The following is an 18,080-nucleotide window of genomic DNA, read 5'->3' as shown; positions in this document are numbered from 1 at the left end:
GGGCAATTAAAGTGTAAGCACTGGAGGAGCACTGCCAAGAGAGAGCACAAAAACGGTCGTCAAGGAAAGCACTTGGAAAATATTTTTCCTTTGAGCACTGGAGGATGATCATTCCATCCATTTATGTCTTTCTCTGAAGGGAATCTTTTTTCCCCTTTTCAGTATTTTTGCTCTTTAGAGAAGTTTGGGAATGCCTTGGTGCGGAGGGGAATTTTTCTGGTGGGGCAGGGGAGACAGGATTCCTATTATGTGAATTGAGGCAAGCTGACATTAGAGAGGAAGAGCTTTGGGAAGTGTGTTATGAAATGGAGCTTTTTATAAAATACATGGATTGGATGTGCTATATACATGTCATGTGCTGCAGAAACATAGAGCAATCATTCTGTATGCAGCTATGTATAAATATTGAAACAAGGCCTGTAATTCCGCTCATCAAAATGAAAGCCCTTAAGAAGCCAGATGTCCCCCCCCCCGTTCTGCAAACAGAAGTGCATTACTAAAGTGAATTCACAGTCATTTTATTAGTAACTTGGGCAACCTGTGTTGAATGTCTAGTATTCTCAATGCTCTACAAATAATTTCAACAGTGCATTTTGTGAGTTTCAGTCACAAAACCTAACAGAGATGAAACATTTATTACTTGGAAGACTGGTAGATAATAGATGGGTAAAAGACTCTTGGAGAGGGAAGAGGAGAGCTAAGCTAGCTGGGGAATTAGGTACTGGAGCTAAAGGATGCACAAATGTACAAAAATCATTTTCATTCTCATTCCCAAACCAAGTGGGTGATCACAACATGCACTTCTCCTCCAGATCTGTTGCAATGTTCTTGTGTACTAAGTGCATGCTTGCAAATATCAAAACAGTGGGCTTTGCTGAATTTCTGCCTACCCTGAATAGCCTTGTTTGTGAATTTGGTGAGTTTTTTCCCTCAGAATATATTTCTCCAATGAAGATTTCATGTCTGCAAGGTATTTTTGATTTCCCATGTAGTTATACAGAGAACATTTTTTAATAATTTTGTTGTTTGTGGGCAGATTTGAATATTGTCTCTCTAATAGCAGCAGAAGGAGTCACAGAAGTAAGCTCCTAAAAATATGGACAACTAAGGATGTATTTATTAATCTGATCTTTTCCAAAGGTAACATACAAATTCTTTCCTAAAATATGTTTCTTTACGTCTTGTCTATGTCAGGCCAGCAGCAGCAGATGCATACTTTTTAATTTATATTTGTTTTGAAAAAAAATTATTTATTCTTCAGGAAGAAAAGGTTATATTGCAGAGGTCAGACTTTTATCATCTTCTTTTTATGGAGCAAGCCATTGGGATATTATAATGGTATGTCAGCTAAGCACCTACATGGCTCTACAAGGTCAAACAGAGTTAAAACGGGCATATTTTATGTATGTGTCTTGCGAGTGTTGTCCCAGTACACTCTGATTCCCCCAATAAACGATTTTATTGCTTTATAATAACTCAGCTTTGTGTTTCACAGTATTTTTTTCCCTTTGAATCAATGCTAAATTCATACAAATGTCAATAATAAAAATTCACTAAGTTCTTCCTGTGGTCACTTAATGACATTGTTAGTATTCTTAATGTAGCTACTAGGTGAAAGAGCTGCCAGTACCGCATAAAGAATGAGTTGTTCTCCTCCTGCCACAGCCTCAGCTGATTTACAACCATTTTGTGTTTGATGTTGGACAGGGTAATTTCATCAGTCTCCAGCCCTTGTGATCATGTCCCAAAATGACTAGTCAGGTGAAGCCCTAGCCAAAGATTGCTTGTCACCTGTAGGAAGTAGCTGTCTGTTATGAGTAGTCTTTACTCATAAATGTAATCATCAGTTAGTTATTCATTGAGCTATACTTCATGGTCTGGATGTAGTGGTGAGGATACTATACAAACACCTCACAGGGAAAAAGCTTTGAAACAACAGATGTGTCCATTAAAAAGCTTCTTTTTTTTTTTTTTTTAACATCAGGACAGCGTCTAAAACGGAAGTAACTGGCTTCCAAGTTCATCTCTGAAGGTTACTTCAGAAGACCTGTCAAAACCTCTCAACCTCTGCAAGTGATTCAGTGAAGCAAATGGCCTGTGGTTAAAAACAATGATTTCCTAGAAGTCCAACACTAACATTGTTGCAGTGATTTAAGGCAGTCAGAGCAAGATAGATATAAAACTTTGGTGCGCTATTGCTTTGAAAGAATGTATGACGTTATGATAGAGCTATGTGAGAGAATAGTATTATAATGCAGCTGCATCTCTGGGGGGGCAAATTCTTATTTATTTTGGTTAAATTCCTTGAAATTGCCGAGAATGTGTCTATTTCTACAACAAGTGATGCATTTCCATCACATCCAGACATGTAATTTGGCATGAAATAAGTAACATTCATCCATTTTTTTGCTATTCAGCTGGGCTTAACCTGACATTTGTTCTCTTATTTTGAACAAATAAAAATCTTATTTCTGAAGAAGTGAAGCTAGTAAGAATTCTGCAAAAACATTATAAAATTGCCCTAAAGAAAAGCAGTACTGTTATTAGGCCAATACTGCTATAAATGATAAATTAAAAAGGCAACATGAAGAGGCTGAAAAGTAGTGACAGCTAAAATGAGTACATTTTCTCTTTTCTCAGTGTGAGATCACAGTGCAGGAATACATGAACCTCAAATCCTTTTGTGAAATTTGTGCTCATTTTAACTGTCACTGCTGCAGGTGATGAGCACTCACAACCTGTTGTTTCTTTTTTTTTTTTTAAAAAAACACAAGGGATAAGTTCTAGTAAGAGAGGAGTAAATATTCTAATAAATATCATCACATAGCTAATGGGTAGAAATTTCAATATATTTTGGAATTTATTCAAGGCCTGTGAGTTTAAAGTCAGACAGATATTTAATCTCTAAAATTGTGGTTGGAAAAACAAGCATGACATTTTTTATGTTTTAGTTGTATTTATTTTGTCAGAATACTTCCAAGGTTTCAATAACCACTGTTTTTCCTCCTTGGGTTTATTTCTCAAGGTCTGCTTTCACTATTCATTTCACTAAAAAATTCTAGATCTAGGTCGAGGAAAAAAAAATGTAAATTTAAGATACAATTTCAAACAACTCAAAATGTAGAAGGTAATGGATTGAGAATTCTAGTTTGTTTTATCAAGAAGAAAGAGTTCTTTTGCAAAGTTTGAATCTACAATATATGTGAAGTTTTGAATTCTGAAATTAGAGGATATGCAGACTTGACATCTGGTGTGAGATAAGTTTTTGATTTACTTCTTTTTTTGGTTGAATAAGAAAGGATAGAAGTCAATAAACCCACAAAAGAAAAATTCAACTTTTCTTGCACAGACCACTTTTTCAAACCATATTCTGTTATAGCTCCTTATGTTAATAGTTTCAACATCTCTTTAAAAAGACTTGAGTTTTGGAAATGTATATACAGAGAAATTGTCTGCTTGTTTCTAAAATTCTCTGTATCCTTTGCACTCTTAATTTTACTCCCCTGGCTCAATGATTCCATCTTTTATCTCTGTGACTGGAAGTTCCTCTGGTTTGTATCAACTTCTAACATGATATGGAATTTTTAGAGAAAAGATCTGTTATACCGTGGTTACCTTTTAGTCCCCCTCCGTGGTGATGAACACACACAGAGAGTTATTGTGCAGGAATAAACATTTTTTTTTCATTCTTTTAACTTAAAAATTAAAATAAGGTGTTATGTATGTTTTAATTACTAAAGGAATAATACATTTCTGCTGAGTTTGTATTGCTTTGGTCAGCATAGGGACACAATTTTAATATCCAAAGGAGGAAATCCTTCTCAGAAAGTTAGCTTGCAGTAGACACCCAGTGATTGACTCTTCCCTGACTGCTATACCATTACTAGACACTGTGCTAATAAAGGTGCTACATTTAATAATGTTTTTCCATGTATAACAAATGAAAGAGCCTTTGGCAATTGAGCAGCTTGTTTTAGCACTCAATGTCATTTGTCTCCTATAAATGGTGTGTACAAACTGACTTGCAGCACGAATGTTCCGTTTGCTCTTACAAAACGTGGTTTGATACAAGCCATAGGCAAATTTCAACACCTTCCCTTTACAGAGGGGCAAGGCAGACTATCCAATAGATGAGAGGACCAATGCTTACAGGAATGTGACCTCTTTACTTCTCCAAAGTAGGCAAAAGTAAAATTTTCCATAAGTTAAAAATAAAATAAAATAAACCAAAACAAATAAACCACAAACCAACAAAAAAAACCCTTCTTCCCTCCCCCTCCCCCCCAGGTAATCTGTAACTTTCTATTACTAGAGTTGAAATAACATGAATATTGGCTGTGATGACTGTCACTGCCTTTGCAAGCACTAAGAGGCCATGGGTGCTGTCATGGCTATGTGGCCGTAGGACATGGCTATTTGCCCTGGGCAGTGGAGAGCCTCCAGAAAGGTGCTGTCATGCTGCAACTACCACTGCTGGGATAGAACGGTTTTCCAGGGGAAGCTGTAGCACACACTATTAAAGGGGAGTAAGACTAGTGCATGTTTGATAGCCTCTGCAAGTACCAGAACTGAGTCTTTTCCAGGAGCAGCATTGAAGGGTTAGGGCTGCTCATCGCTGCTGAAACTGAAAAGCCCCCTTCCCAACCACAGATTAATTTTTATTTCCATATAAAACAATGTACAGTTACAGCTGTATTTTTGTTATCAGGATACTTTTTTTCTGTGGCTTTTCCTTTGAAAATATGTTTCTTTTTAAAATCTGACATATGCTATTCTATCTGTAAGTTTTTTTCCCTTTTTTTTCTTCTCTTATTCACTCTCAATGAAAACATATGGCTGCACAGGCAACAATGTCTATTTTTCCAGGCTGATTTCATGTGTGATTCCAACTGGCTTCCTTTGATGTTTCAGGTGTTTTACCTTAGATTCTCAGTACCAGTATAAGGCAAAGAGCTAATTCTACCCTGGATTTGGACCTGGCAATTTGGCAATACTGTTTTGCTGGATCTTGTAATTTTGTTCTGGATACAGCATATAACTTATTTTTTCTCCTAAATATTGATTTAGATAATTTCAGGTGAAAGACTGGCATCCTGTAAAAAGTAATGATCATTTCTTTGACTATTCCAGATATCAGGCTCAAAAATCACCAGAAAATTACAAAATGTAAAGAAAAGAAAGGGAAATAAGTGGTCACCATAAAGAGATTAAACTAAGATAAAACACTATTTGCATGTGTCATTGACCAGTACTGAATAAGTTATCTTGTGAAATTAATGCTAAGGTAAATATCATGTAATGCATAGAGTAACTAGGAGTCTTTCTTTTCATTGCCAGAATACTTCTAAAGAAAATCTTGCTTTTTCTCGCTTTTGAATCATAGTGTGTTTACCCCTGCAGAAAAACTCTGAGGAAAAGAGAATTAATTTCCAATTCCAAACCTTGCAGCAGCAGTAAAAGAGCATCATCAGACTTAGGAGAGCCCTTATTTTATAAAAGAATTCCTTACCTGATTTTTAAACACTGAAAAGGTGGATATATTAGCCTAAATTAGTCACCCTGGCCTCAGTTTTTAGGAATCTATGAAGAGGCACTATATATCAACACATGATGATTCACCACTTCCTAATATAGTCCAGATGAATCATAATTTGGAGGTGTGCATTGCTCTTGATTACTATAGAATAATGTCATGTATTTAGCTCAGTCACAGGCATTTGCCTTTGAGACAGTCAGATCAGAGTGGCTGAATTTCACCTTTTTGTACCTGCTGCCTCCACCTCTTCCACATTTGCTGAGTAGAAATGGAGAGCAGTGGATACGGAGGTGAGCTATCCCACTTCAGCCCATTACCTACAAGTCCAAGAATCTGTTGTAATACTTCAAGCAGATGAGTGAAAGCCAATATCTTGTGTCATATCAAAGGAGAACATGGTCAATTGTTATCCATGAGATGTGGTTTGTAACTTTTCATTCATTCAGTTTGTGGGTTTAAAGTACATTTTACTACTAAAATTTAGAGTAGTAAAATGTAAATTTTACTACTAAAATTTACATTTTACTACTAAAATGTACTAAAATTTTAGTACATTTTACTATTAAAATTTGAGTTATTTCAAATACCATTAGTATGTAAAGAAATCAACTTGTTTTGAATGTTTGCTGTGATGTCTAAACTCAAAAAAAATTATGAAAAATGAAAAATGAGTCCATGAATTTGTGTGATACTATATAGTTGGTGAAAACATACCAAAAACATGAAACAAAATGACATTAATTTCTAAAGTGTGAATATGTCTTTTTGCAATAAAAACTGCTTAAGAATTTTTACTATTCCTTGCAAATATTTAATAAGGAAGACTTTAAAATGAGTTTAGTATATGTTTGCCTGGGCCTGTTCAGCAGCCATATAATAAAACAAGTGTAGTGTCTGCATAGTAATTGCTTTTTAATTCCCATGCTGCATGCTGTGCCAAACTTTTTTGATTTGCTTTGAGCAACATATGGCATTCTATACAATAAAAAGTAAGAATGCAAAACCAGAAGTTTTAATACTGACAAACATTCAACTTACAATGTAAAAACATAGTTTTTTTGTATGTTGTTCATCTGTTTAACTTCAGTTGGACAACATGCTTCCTTGTGCCTCCATTAGGATGTGACTACAGCACTCATTAACATGCTCTGATTTGAACCTGTACAAATGTCAGCCTTGAATGTCAGCTAATATTGCTGAGACTCTTATTTAGATTTTTTCCAGTGCTGTGACGAAGGTAAAAAATGCTGGACATAAGGTGCTTCTTTGTCCAGGGAAGGCAAAAAGAATTACTTGGGAAAAAGTCGTGAGTCAGTCAATTGCAGCAGACCAGTGTTGCCTGTATCAAGTAAAGAGGATTACAACTACACAGGTCTTAAGACCAGATTTCATATTGATGTATGAATGGATTTTGTAGAAAAGTTGTCTCTGAGGAAAAGGGTTGAATGAATCATTTTTTCACGGGAAGCAAAACACTGTTGTTATTGCAGATACTCTTTTCCAGCTCTCATCATACTGTGATTATAAGAAATTTTCATAGCCATTGCACTTTCTTTGTGTTTCAGAGTGGAAAGACAGTCATTTTTAGGTATTCCCTCTGTGGCAATGTCATTACCCTGTCCCTGTCTCGATTTTGCTTTGCCATCTCTTTCTCCTCAAATTCCCATCACACTACTATGAGCAGCCCTTGCTATCCACTGCTTCATGTCTAGAGGAGAAGCAGATAAGTCAGTAGCATGTTCTTTTCCAAACACCTTCCACTCAAGGAGGAGAGAGCAGCACTGGCTGTGCTGCTTGGAGCTTCTGTGTGAAGCAGGCAAGGACACTGATATGGCAGACAGCAGGCACTTCTACTTCCTTCGGAAAACACTTAAGAAGCCCTAGGTGGTGACTTCAAAGACTATTTATTCACTGCCCAGAGGAATGAATATTTTGTAATACAAAATGAATCGAATTTCAAAGCCTGTAAAGGTCAAAAGCAGCCTCTGGCCAAACAAGAGGAAGAAGCCATGGGAATTACACCTCTCCATGAGAGGCCACTTTATCACAAACAACCCTTGTGAAGTCACACATGCAAAGATTTAACCACAAACCTCCACAGAGTCTGATGGATGAGAAGTGATCGCTCACCCCTCGGACAGGCAGGGACCAAAAGCACTGAGGTGACGCAGTTTCGCTTTACCTGCTTTTGTTCTTTAGGCTTTAATAAGCGTCACTTTAGGCTTCTTTGGTACTAACCTCTCTTGAAATAGGGCTGTGAGCAGCCATTTTCATTGGTGCTTAGGCCAGGTCAGAATCTGCAGGTGTCAAAAGCCCTGTGCAGTGATAGTACTCACTCTCCTTAAACAAGTGCAAGAGACGGAGAGTCTGGGAGAACTAACATAAGAACTTGTCACAGTTCAGCAGCCTCCCCCCCTAATTATTCCTCTTCGAATTACATCTAATGCTCCTTCTATTTTCTGTACGGAACAGTACAGACCTCTGTGATTTTCCAAAGGAATTGAATAAAAAGTACCCTGCTGTCACTGGTTTAAGCTCTTGCCACCTAGAGCGGAATATAATGGGTAAGAATAAGCAAAATCATGTAAACATTCAGAATAAAGGGTTAAAGAGGGACTTTGGCTGCCTTATTCAAGACCAATATGGCACTAGTGTGTATCCTAATGTATTCTTTACCTTATCACAAGATTTCTAGCCATTTCACACATTTCAGGGGAAAAATATTCTTTGATGATTTTTTATGTCCTAGGGGTTTTTTGGTACCCTGTTGCCAGAAAAAAAAGCCAAACAAATAAAAGCAAGCAAACAAACAAACAAACGAACCCAAACAGACATCACAAACAGTGGTGCAGGTTTCAGAAGAGAGAGAAAATTGACTTATAAAAATTTTCTTATGTAGCTTGTCTGGGATGAAAGATTTAATTTTAAAGCCTGCTAACTTGCAGTTTATCCAATGTTTGCTGCCTTTTGATTCTGTAGTCCCTTGTCTTTCAAAGCAGACTGCCTACTTGTAGTAAGAAGAACTACTGAATCCAGAGCCTACAGACTTAGTTGGAGATTGGGAAGGATGAATTGGTATTCCTGTATTTCTGAGCACTGTAGTTCTGTAGCTGTAGGTCACAGAAGAGGCCATCTCTTTCTCTGAGGTTGCTGCTGTTTGTTGGCAGGTGCTGGGGTCTTTGTCTGTGAGAAATGCAATAGGAACCTCACAAAATTCAACAAGGGTAGATACCAAGTCTGCACTTGAGATGAACTAATCCCTTGCGCTGATCCAGGCCAAGGTCTGCCTGACTGGGAAGCAGCCCTCCTGGAAAGGCACAGAAGATGCTGGTAAACGGTGGGCTGAAAATGAGAGCCAGGGTGTCTTCTGTCATCAAGGAAGGCCAACGGCACCCTGGGCTGTATTAACAAGGACAAAAGCCATGAGATTCTATCCCTTTTTACTTTGCACTATGTTTATCCACACATACAAAACTGTATGCAGTTTTAGGCCCCCAGTACAACTGAAACACGGATAATCTGCAGCAAGTTCAGTGGAGGGCCGCCAAGATAGACAGGGCTGGATCTCTTGCCTAATGAGGAGGCTAGGAAGCTGGGCTGGTTCAGACCAGAGAAGTGGTGGCTTCAGGGAGCTTGCCAGGGCCTACTGAAAAGAAGACCATGCTCCTTACAGTCACACGTACTGAGAGGATGAGAGGCAATAACTTGAAAAAAGAGACAGACTTCATGTAAAGAACAATTTCACTGTGAGGACACTCCAGCAGTGGACAAACGGGATTTGTGGTCTTCATCCTTGGAGATTTCCCAGACCAGACTGGATAAACTCTGGAGCAACATGCTCTGACATTCAAGTATGCCCTGCTTTGAGCAGGAAGTCGGATGAGAGGCCTCCTGCTATCCCTTCCAATCTCAGTCATTCTGTGAGTATGTGATTATTATCCAGCAGAGGAGCTATCCCTTCCAATCTCAGTCATTCTGTGAGTATGTGATTATTACCCAGCAGAGGAGCTACTTGATGCTGGAGTCATTTCACTGGTCAGTAAAAGTAGCATACTTCCCATCCTGCACCCAAAAGACATATCTAAATGGAATTTAAAAATAAGAAAAACACAAAAAGCAAGGAAAAAATCCTGACTTAATCAGTGTATAACTTTGAAGTTAGTTTGTTGAAGACAGCATCCACCTTCACTTGAAGATAATGGACAAAATAGAGTACAACTGTCATCTGGATCAGGTTAAACTGAGGCAGAACTGTTGCCCTGTCATGACCTTCTATGTGAACAACATCGGCACCACTACGTTTCAGCTCCCACCACATGGTGCCTCCAAAGAGAAGAGAGAAGCAGTGCTTTGTAGCTGCCACCTGCGAATCTCTAATTATTGGCAGGTACTTTGCAATGGAGTACTAGAACAGGATAATTGCTGGAGGTAGAATTGGCAAGAGCAGTATATGGGAGATATGTTCAATTGCACATGAGTATGGTAGGTGAACTATAAAAAAAGCAAGCCTGCCATTATCTGTTGAACAGCTGGCAACTCTGGGTCTTCCATTTTGTTTACGGCAGAATGGACAAAAGGCTTGTAGTGTCAGCAGTAAAGAGCCTAGGGACTGTATGCCTTGTAAAGGTATGCTGGATGCCTTTATGAGCCATAGCTCAAGCTTTTGTGACAACAACAGTGAGGCATTACAAGTCTATTTGCAAGATTAGGTCTAAATGTCATCCCCAGAGCGCAGTATAAAAACTAATGAATTTTTTTATTCTTTATCATTGAGATCAACATTCTCCGTAAGAATTTGCATTTCTATATGACCCTTGTGTAAGCCAGCTTGCATGGGAGGGGGATCAATTTTGAGATTCATCAGTAGTGTTGTCCTTCCTACTCAAATATTCCATTTATACTAAATCTTCCATGTATAACTCTGCAGCCAGCCTTAGAAGGAAAACAAGTACGAGAAACACAACTACTACTTTTCATTGCACAGTGTTTTACTATGTATTTGTATCTTACAACTGCTCTGCCTCACAGATTCCTCAATATCTACCTTGAGAAGTGAGTGTACACTGCAGTCTTCCACTCATTGGGGAGCACTAGCTGGGCTTTTCAACCAGATATTTTAACAGACTTTGGCTTCAAGTCACAGGCATCTTTATACCTCAGCACTTTTTTTGGTTTCCAAAAGGTATGTTCATCAGTTTGAACACTCAAAATTATTACTTGAGAATGTTATTAGTTGGGCAGAGGTGCAAGCACCTATAGATTGAGGACATAATCCACCAGGACACGAAAGTAAGAGAGAGATTGAAAAAGTACTATAAGGATTAAAAACATCTTGCCATGTCATCAAATCCAAGATTCAGAGCCTTCCCCCAAAAAAACATTGCTGACATTCGAGATTCAAATCTCACTCTTAGACCTTCTCCATGCTCTTGTGTTAGCAGTGAGGATATTCCTTATAGAAAGATGTTATGAAAGGAAAGGATGCTCTCCTCTAGCTTGCCTTCTCATATCAAGAATGTCTGATATGGAATTGGGAGAAGATGGGCATGCCAAATGGGGGGATGCTGGAACCATTCTGCGAAAAGAAAGAGGCAGGAGAGAAGGCGCAGTGCAGCTGTGGGACCTAAACAGCAGGTTGCAGTCATGCAGGAACATTTCCTTCATTCTAGATTCATCATGCATTCATTTCTAGAAAATTGATCCCTTATCTAAAAAGTCCACTTCTAATATTGTTAGTCTTTTGTGTCACTGTTGTCTCAAGTAGTGCAATTACCTACCAAAGCAGCAAACTTCTCCTGTGGTACTGGGAAAAGCAAACTTTTCCTCATCCCATTAATACAGCACATGAAGTGAAAACGTTTTTATAAATTCCATTTAGGGTCTTATACTAGCCAAATTTACAGATGTTTCACAAAGGTATGCAGAAAGTCCTGACCCACCAGTTTTTGTGGGTATTTTCTATTGACCACATATTTTCTGACTTGAATTTGCTTTGGATACAGAGATCATCCTTTTAGAGGAAGTCAGAAATGTCTACAGGTCTTCCATCCATTTCTGTATAAAGACTCAGAGAAAAGTCAGCCTAAACAGAGTGTCCAAATCTAACAGCTTTCCTGATTAACTCATATTATCCAACATGCTGCATTTTGCGAGGGGGAAAAATTCTCAAAGATGGGAGAGAGAAAAACTGAAACAAACAAAAAAATCACACTTTGAAATCCATCCTTTTGGCAGCTGTCCCTTTCTCGTTTTGGCAGACAGAGAATTGCTGGCAGGACTGGTGAGGGAAGGGTAAAAGACAAATGGTTCATGATGAATCCTTTAACTAAGCTGATATTTCAACACAGTGCCTGCCAGCATTTTTCTTTGGCATATGCTTTATAGAACATACATGACAAGCACTTCAGCAATGTTAATATATTGGCATTACCTGCTTTATTTTTCATCTCCCTCTGAATCAGACCCCAGACTTTCAGTAGACTATCACATGGAAGTCCTCTTTTTTCCCCTAGCATTTATTTCTCTGTGTGTAAAAATGAAACTAAAACTATGCTATCGTGATTTAAAAAATCCAACAAACTAGCCTTTTAAAATTAGTATATTAATTATCACTATACTATCTTTTGGAATAATGTACTACCAGCTTTCAGGAATAAGGTGTATCAAACAGCTCCGCTCTTTGGGTGAATCACTTCCAGTAAAATAAAATTAAATAAGATAATTAATTTTTTAGAATCTAAAATAAAAATATAGATTTGAAGCTAATTATTGGGTTTTATTATGCTTTTTGTACTGAGGAAAACAAAATATCTCAAACTCTGCGAGGAAAAAGAAAAACAAACAAAAAATCAATCTGGAAACTTCGTTTGATTTTCATTACAGTTAATGGCAAAATTTGCATTGCCTTGCACTACACACTACATACATGGAAATTCACTAAATCTGTAAATTTGAATAAAAAAAATAACATAGCTACTCCAATGTATTGAAGAAGAGAATTAGATTAATTTTTTGTTCATTCATTCATTTCTTCTTTTTTTACTTACATTTTCATTCTTGCTTGCTAATTACTTAATTAATTATTTTTTTAACAAATTTCCCTTTGTTTTCCTAAAGTTCCCACAGGTGGCATTCCCCCACATTTACCTCTTTTGCAGAAGACACTGCAGTTTCAAGGAGCCAGCCCATGAGGACTTACCATTCACTAAATATTGTGTCTGCATGATGAAGTACGTATGAACACAGCTGATGGTCAAGAAGATTTGTTCTGACATTTTTAAATTAAGTTGTTAATGGTTAGTTGTATAAATTCCTTATAAATGTATCTTGCTCCAATATAGCATGACACTGTAAAAATCACTGGTGAGGTAGTAAGTGGAGGAAATGCCGTAAGATACATGCAATACAGTGTACTATTTTCTGGTCAGAATTTAATTAGTTCTCCTCCTTTCTAACAGCCTACCTTCATTTCTCACCCCTGCTAACAGAAGATTAAAAATGTAAAAGAAATATTGCAAACTTTACCCTCTGAAATACTATAATGAATTCAGGCTTTATTGCAGGAAATATCGTTTGTTTGTAAGAAGAGACAAAAAAAATTATAGGTTTGGATTTTTTTTCCTTATTTGAATTGATTCTAATGTTAGGAATTATTAATAGAAGGAAACTGAAATGTGAGTACCTAAAAAGGCAATACGGAAGAACTCAACAAGCTATGGAAAGCATGAATAACAAACCATATATTTTTCCTGCAGTGACAGGGCACTGCATAAAAACACCAGGGGACGGATGCAAACAATGTGCTGGTGAGAGTGACAATAAAACAGAGATGACAGCATAAAGAGAGAATGATGAATGTGTTAACACAGGTAAGAGAGTTGGATAAAAGATCACAGAATAGTAGAAAATTCCCTCTAAGCAGATCTAGAATAGTCTAACAGGAAATAGTGTTATTGTTAGATGTGGATTTGATAGAGAATGTGGTGACAACAGAGAGCGAGAAAATCTTTGAGTTTATATGGAGAGATTTATATTTATGCTTCTGGGTACACATTTATAGATATTTATACTAAATATATATTTTGATATCCCTGCAATAAATTTCTATAACCATATGATAAACTGTATTTATTATAGTTAACACCCTTTGCCTGCCTTACCTGTGCTACTTTCCATTTTCTTTTCAGCTGGTGATTTCTCTAAGCAGCTCAGAACTGCTGTCAGAATTGTTGAAACCTGCCAGAATTTTTTTTCTTCTTTTCTTCCCAAACACCTCCAGAGACTGAGAATTCTCCTCCTCTACTGCATTCTGCTTTGTATCTATCTTGAATTACTCTATTTTGTATTAGTTTAGATTTAAAGGTCCAATTTCTCTTATCTATCAAGGATGAGAAAAACAGAGGAATTGAGGCTGTTATTATATGAAAAACTGGCATTAATGTAACAGACTGATTTATTAAAAATGGTGTTCCTAAACAGTTGAAAGATGCTAGTCTATAAAAGAAAGTTACAATTTTTTTTGTTTAAATCTTGATTTTCATTTCAAAAGATTAATAACAATAAATCTATTGAAGTTACATAGTTTTTAATAATGGCTGCCTGCCCAGGATTAGTCTCTAAAACTGTTGTTTTTCAACAGTTGAACCAGCAAAGATGAAAAACCAATTGACTATAGTAGGTTTTATGTTGGGCCCTTAGATGTAAACAGGTCTACATAATTTTATTCTATTGCTTGTTAGCACTCTCATGTTTCACCTCTTATGGTTGCTCAATGAGTGGTTCTTTTAAAAACCTTTCTCTTTATGTCATTATTTTCCACGGAGTAATATTAGAGATGTAGAGATCCCTGATTGCCTTTTTCAAAATACATGTCATGTACTTGAAGTATTTGTTTGATATTGAATGGAACACAGCAGCACTACTTAGAAATCCTGGAGAAGAACTGAAGGACACCAATTTCTTGTGATGCTATTAGCAGCTTTTAGAGAGATTACTCAAAGAGGAAGAAAAAATTACCAAACTAAACCCTATGGCAGATGCCTACGCACAAATTAGGCAAAACTTGCTGTGACAGTTTCCGGATTGCTGAATGATTTTCAGGGCTGTAGAGTTATGTTTTATGTTTTCCCTCACAAACAACATTTTTAATATTGTAGGTCAAAGTGTCAGCGGTCAGTGGCATTTGTTTGTTAGCAGTGATTCAGTAGACAAACTCGGCTTGATGAGTCATTAGTGAGGGATATCATATTTACACAAAATCGCTTGGCTGAAACCATCAGTCCGAGAGATTAAAACTAGGCATTAATCACCTGTAAGGCTAAGCATGAGCCTGAAAAATAGCCTGAAAAACACCAGAATTTGTGTATTACAGCATGAATGGAGGTTTCAGAATACTAGTCATAAAGGATTACTCTACACAGGAAAATGTTTGTCTTGGAGACTTTTTTATTGACCTGTGATATGCTTTTGGTTTGAAAGACGTGTTAAACAAAGAAAGCTCCAGTCTTTCAAAACTCTCACAGCTCTATAAATAACTCCACATAAAATGTACAGTATGTATAAACAGCATGACAAAGATTTTCTGACAGGATTTTCTCTACGGTAAAAAAGTGAAGTCAAAACATCCCATTGAAGGCTGCTATTTTGAAGAATTCCTGAGAACACAAGTGCTTACGAGCTGGCAAACTCTCCATGAGTGAGAGTGAGTACAAACAATGAACTTCTATGAGACTGTAGCCATTCCATCAAGATCTAAATGCAGCTTGAATGGACCTTAGCCAAGAAGCGTCTGCTCAGCATTTAGTAAAGCTTCAGCTAAGGGAACCACAGAAAAAAATCCAAACTGTTCCTGCAGTAAAACTATCTGCCAGCAACATTTTTGAGAGTTCACCATCTGGGTCCTGCAGGTATCAATCAGACTCAATGTGTCACTCCAGCTGTCCTTCAAGGCTCCTCATGGTCAAGGTAGAGCAGTTTTGAGAAAATAAAACACAAAAACTGAGAGAGCACAAAGAGCTGTTGAAAGCTTGAATAAGTCAGGGGGCAAAAAACTCACAAATATTAAAAGACACTCAATTGCTTCATTACAGCATTCAGATTGACCACTTGCATGTCTGAAATTACCCATTTTCCATACTACATATTAATATTTTCTTTTAACATTCTGTTTTAGTGGATTTGGGGTTGTTTTATAAATGCATGCACAAGTCCCTTTTACTTTTGTGGGAAATTAATCCACAAAAAACAGGTCTTTAAGTTCATTTTCTACAGGTTAATGTGTAAGAGCTCTAGACTGGCTCTTACTGTCACTAGTAGTGGAGATTTTGACTGGAGGTAAACTCTGAAAGAGTCTGCCATTGTGAATCTCCCACCTGACTGAAAATTAAGGTCTTTAAAATATGTGTGCATGGTTGGAAAGATTCCTTTGGAAATGGAAATAAGTAGTAGCTTGTACAGGAAATGAGACAGGAAAGTTGATATGTGGTAGGAATTTCAGAAGAGGTAGGAACAGTTATTGAATTGGCAGTTTAATATCTATAAGCAAACAAAAATAGAGGGAAGGTAGAACTAGAGAGGCAAGAAGCTGATGGTTGAAATAGCAAATCTAACATTCTGAGTTGAGTGTATTCAAATGTAGACAGTCAGAAATAGAAGCCAGAACCATAAGTAGGGCTTTGAAAATTTAGGGAGAAAAAAAGTTACTTGATTTAGTAAACTTGGGAAACCAGATAAAAATTTCAGCAACAGAAGTGGAAAGCTGAACAGGCAAGGAAATTAATGGATTTCTGCTGCATTTTTCACACGGAATTACAGGGGAATAAAGCAGGTTTTCCGTCCAAATATGGTTGTTTGCTTTTTCTATCTATGTTACCTTGCAAAAGACCTCCAATATTTCTTACACACTTTTAGGATGTTTCAAATGCCTGTGTGGTGAAGACACTTTTGTTTGATTTTTTTTTGTTCGTTTTTAAATAGTTGGCTTTGCTTTATCAATGGCTTTAATAAAACATACGTATTGGCATCCAAGGTTTGTTTTAATGTACAATTTAGATGCAATCATCTCTGTATGATGGCTTTACTTAATGTCCAACTATAAATAATCTTGGCCTGGAGCAGATAAAAAGTGTTCTGTAGAAATAAAAATAAAATCATGAGTATTATTTATTTTTTTAATTTTCCTTTTTAGTGTTTAGAGAGATTTATTTTACTACAATAATTCAATACTCTATTTTTACAAAGCTGAGCTGCAGATGGTAGAAACTGCGTGCAATAGTTCAACATTTTCTATTCCAGGTGTTTAAACAAATGTTTCTGTTTCAGGATTTTACAGTAAAAGAATGGTACTCACATAATCACTGGACCATTTGACTTGGAAGGGACCTCATGGTATCATTTAGTCTAACTCTGGTGCACAGGACTGTGCCATTTTTTTGCTGTTGTTCCACATATTGCAAAACAAACTAAGGGATGCCCAGATACTTCAGAAGATCTAGACTGAGGAGGAGAACAAGAAATGGCAAAAGAGAAATGTAGAAGAGAAGGATGAAAAAGTGCCCAGTGACCTGTTGTTGCAGGCAACTGAGTCTCCTAGGCTGTCATAGGATTTCTTTTGCAAACTTTCACAAAACCTTCAGAAGTCTGGGCACACTGAGGAGATCAGATTGCGTCTCATGCCAAATGAGATTCTTATTGGTGAGGTTTCCAGGCGTTTACCTGAGTTTGCAAGGAAAAGCTAAAGAGAAACACGAGAAGTTACAATTTTAATTACTTTTTTAGTAAAATAGAGTAAAACAACTGAAGTGCATATGGCTTTAAAAAAATAAATAAACCTTTGGATTTAAATACACTTCCAAAAGCGTTATAATCACTCAGACTTGTCAGAAAAAGAATATACTGCAAAAACTCACATGACGTTCATGAAGCTGTGATTTAGTCTATCATCATTGTTAACTGGTTTCTCACCTGGGTACTTACTGGAGAGCAGAGGGATTCAATATCATTTAAAAGACAGTTTAGAACAGCAATAACTTTTGCACACACATCATTAAGCATTGGCCAAGAGAGTTTGTAATGTCCTTCCTACATCTGTGTATTTTTTAGAATAAAAGTGGAAAATGCTTTTGGCAAAAACAAGCAATAAAAAACCTCCCTCACTATATAGCAAATAAACAGAAAAGGCTCTTTACGTAAAGAGCTGTACAAGCACTTTACAGGAGGAGGCATACCTACTACTGCATTTCAACTAAGTAGCATAGCTTTTCCCCACTACAAGGCTTGCATGACTCGTGCTTTGACATCACAAGTATTGACATCCTGATCAAAGTAATTGGACTGTATTCTGCCCAGTTGTGGCTGTTATCAGAGAGCAGAGCCTACTTCTCATTGATTCCTGCTGATTTCATGCCAATATGAAGGCATGACAGAAATAATGACAATGCAGCGTATTTTTATTTTGAAAAGAACAATCTGTCCGCTCTTGTTCCCTCTGGGATGGAATAGCAAGCAGTGCATCCAAATATAGAGGAGAAGATGACACTAAATGAAT

The 18,080-nt window shown here is 37.0% G+C and overlaps 1 long non-coding RNA gene across 2 annotated transcripts in view; it reads left to right on the top strand.

Annotated features, from left to right (window-relative positions):
- The window catches only part of LOC135424283 (uncharacterized), a 65,092-nt gene extending 48,400 nt beyond the window's left edge, over nucleotides 1-16,692 (top strand). For both annotated transcript variants that reach the window (XR_010435141.1, XR_010435142.1), the window contains exons 2-4: nucleotides 12,653-12,765; nucleotides 13,297-13,404; nucleotides 13,723-16,692. This is a non-coding gene — a long non-coding RNA (uncharacterized LOC135424283). The remainder of the gene's footprint in view (nucleotides 1-12,652; nucleotides 12,766-13,296; nucleotides 13,405-13,722) is intronic.
- The last annotated feature ends 1,388 nt before the right edge of the window (nucleotides 16,693-18,080 follow it).

Source organism: Pseudopipra pipra, chromosome 1, assembly GCF_036250125.1.
Source record: "Pseudopipra pipra isolate bDixPip1 chromosome 1, bDixPip1.hap1, whole genome shotgun sequence".
NCBI classification, from domain to species: domain Eukaryota; kingdom Metazoa; phylum Chordata; class Aves; order Passeriformes; family Pipridae; genus Pseudopipra; species Pseudopipra pipra.
This window is presented reverse-complemented; position numbering and strand designations above follow the sequence as displayed.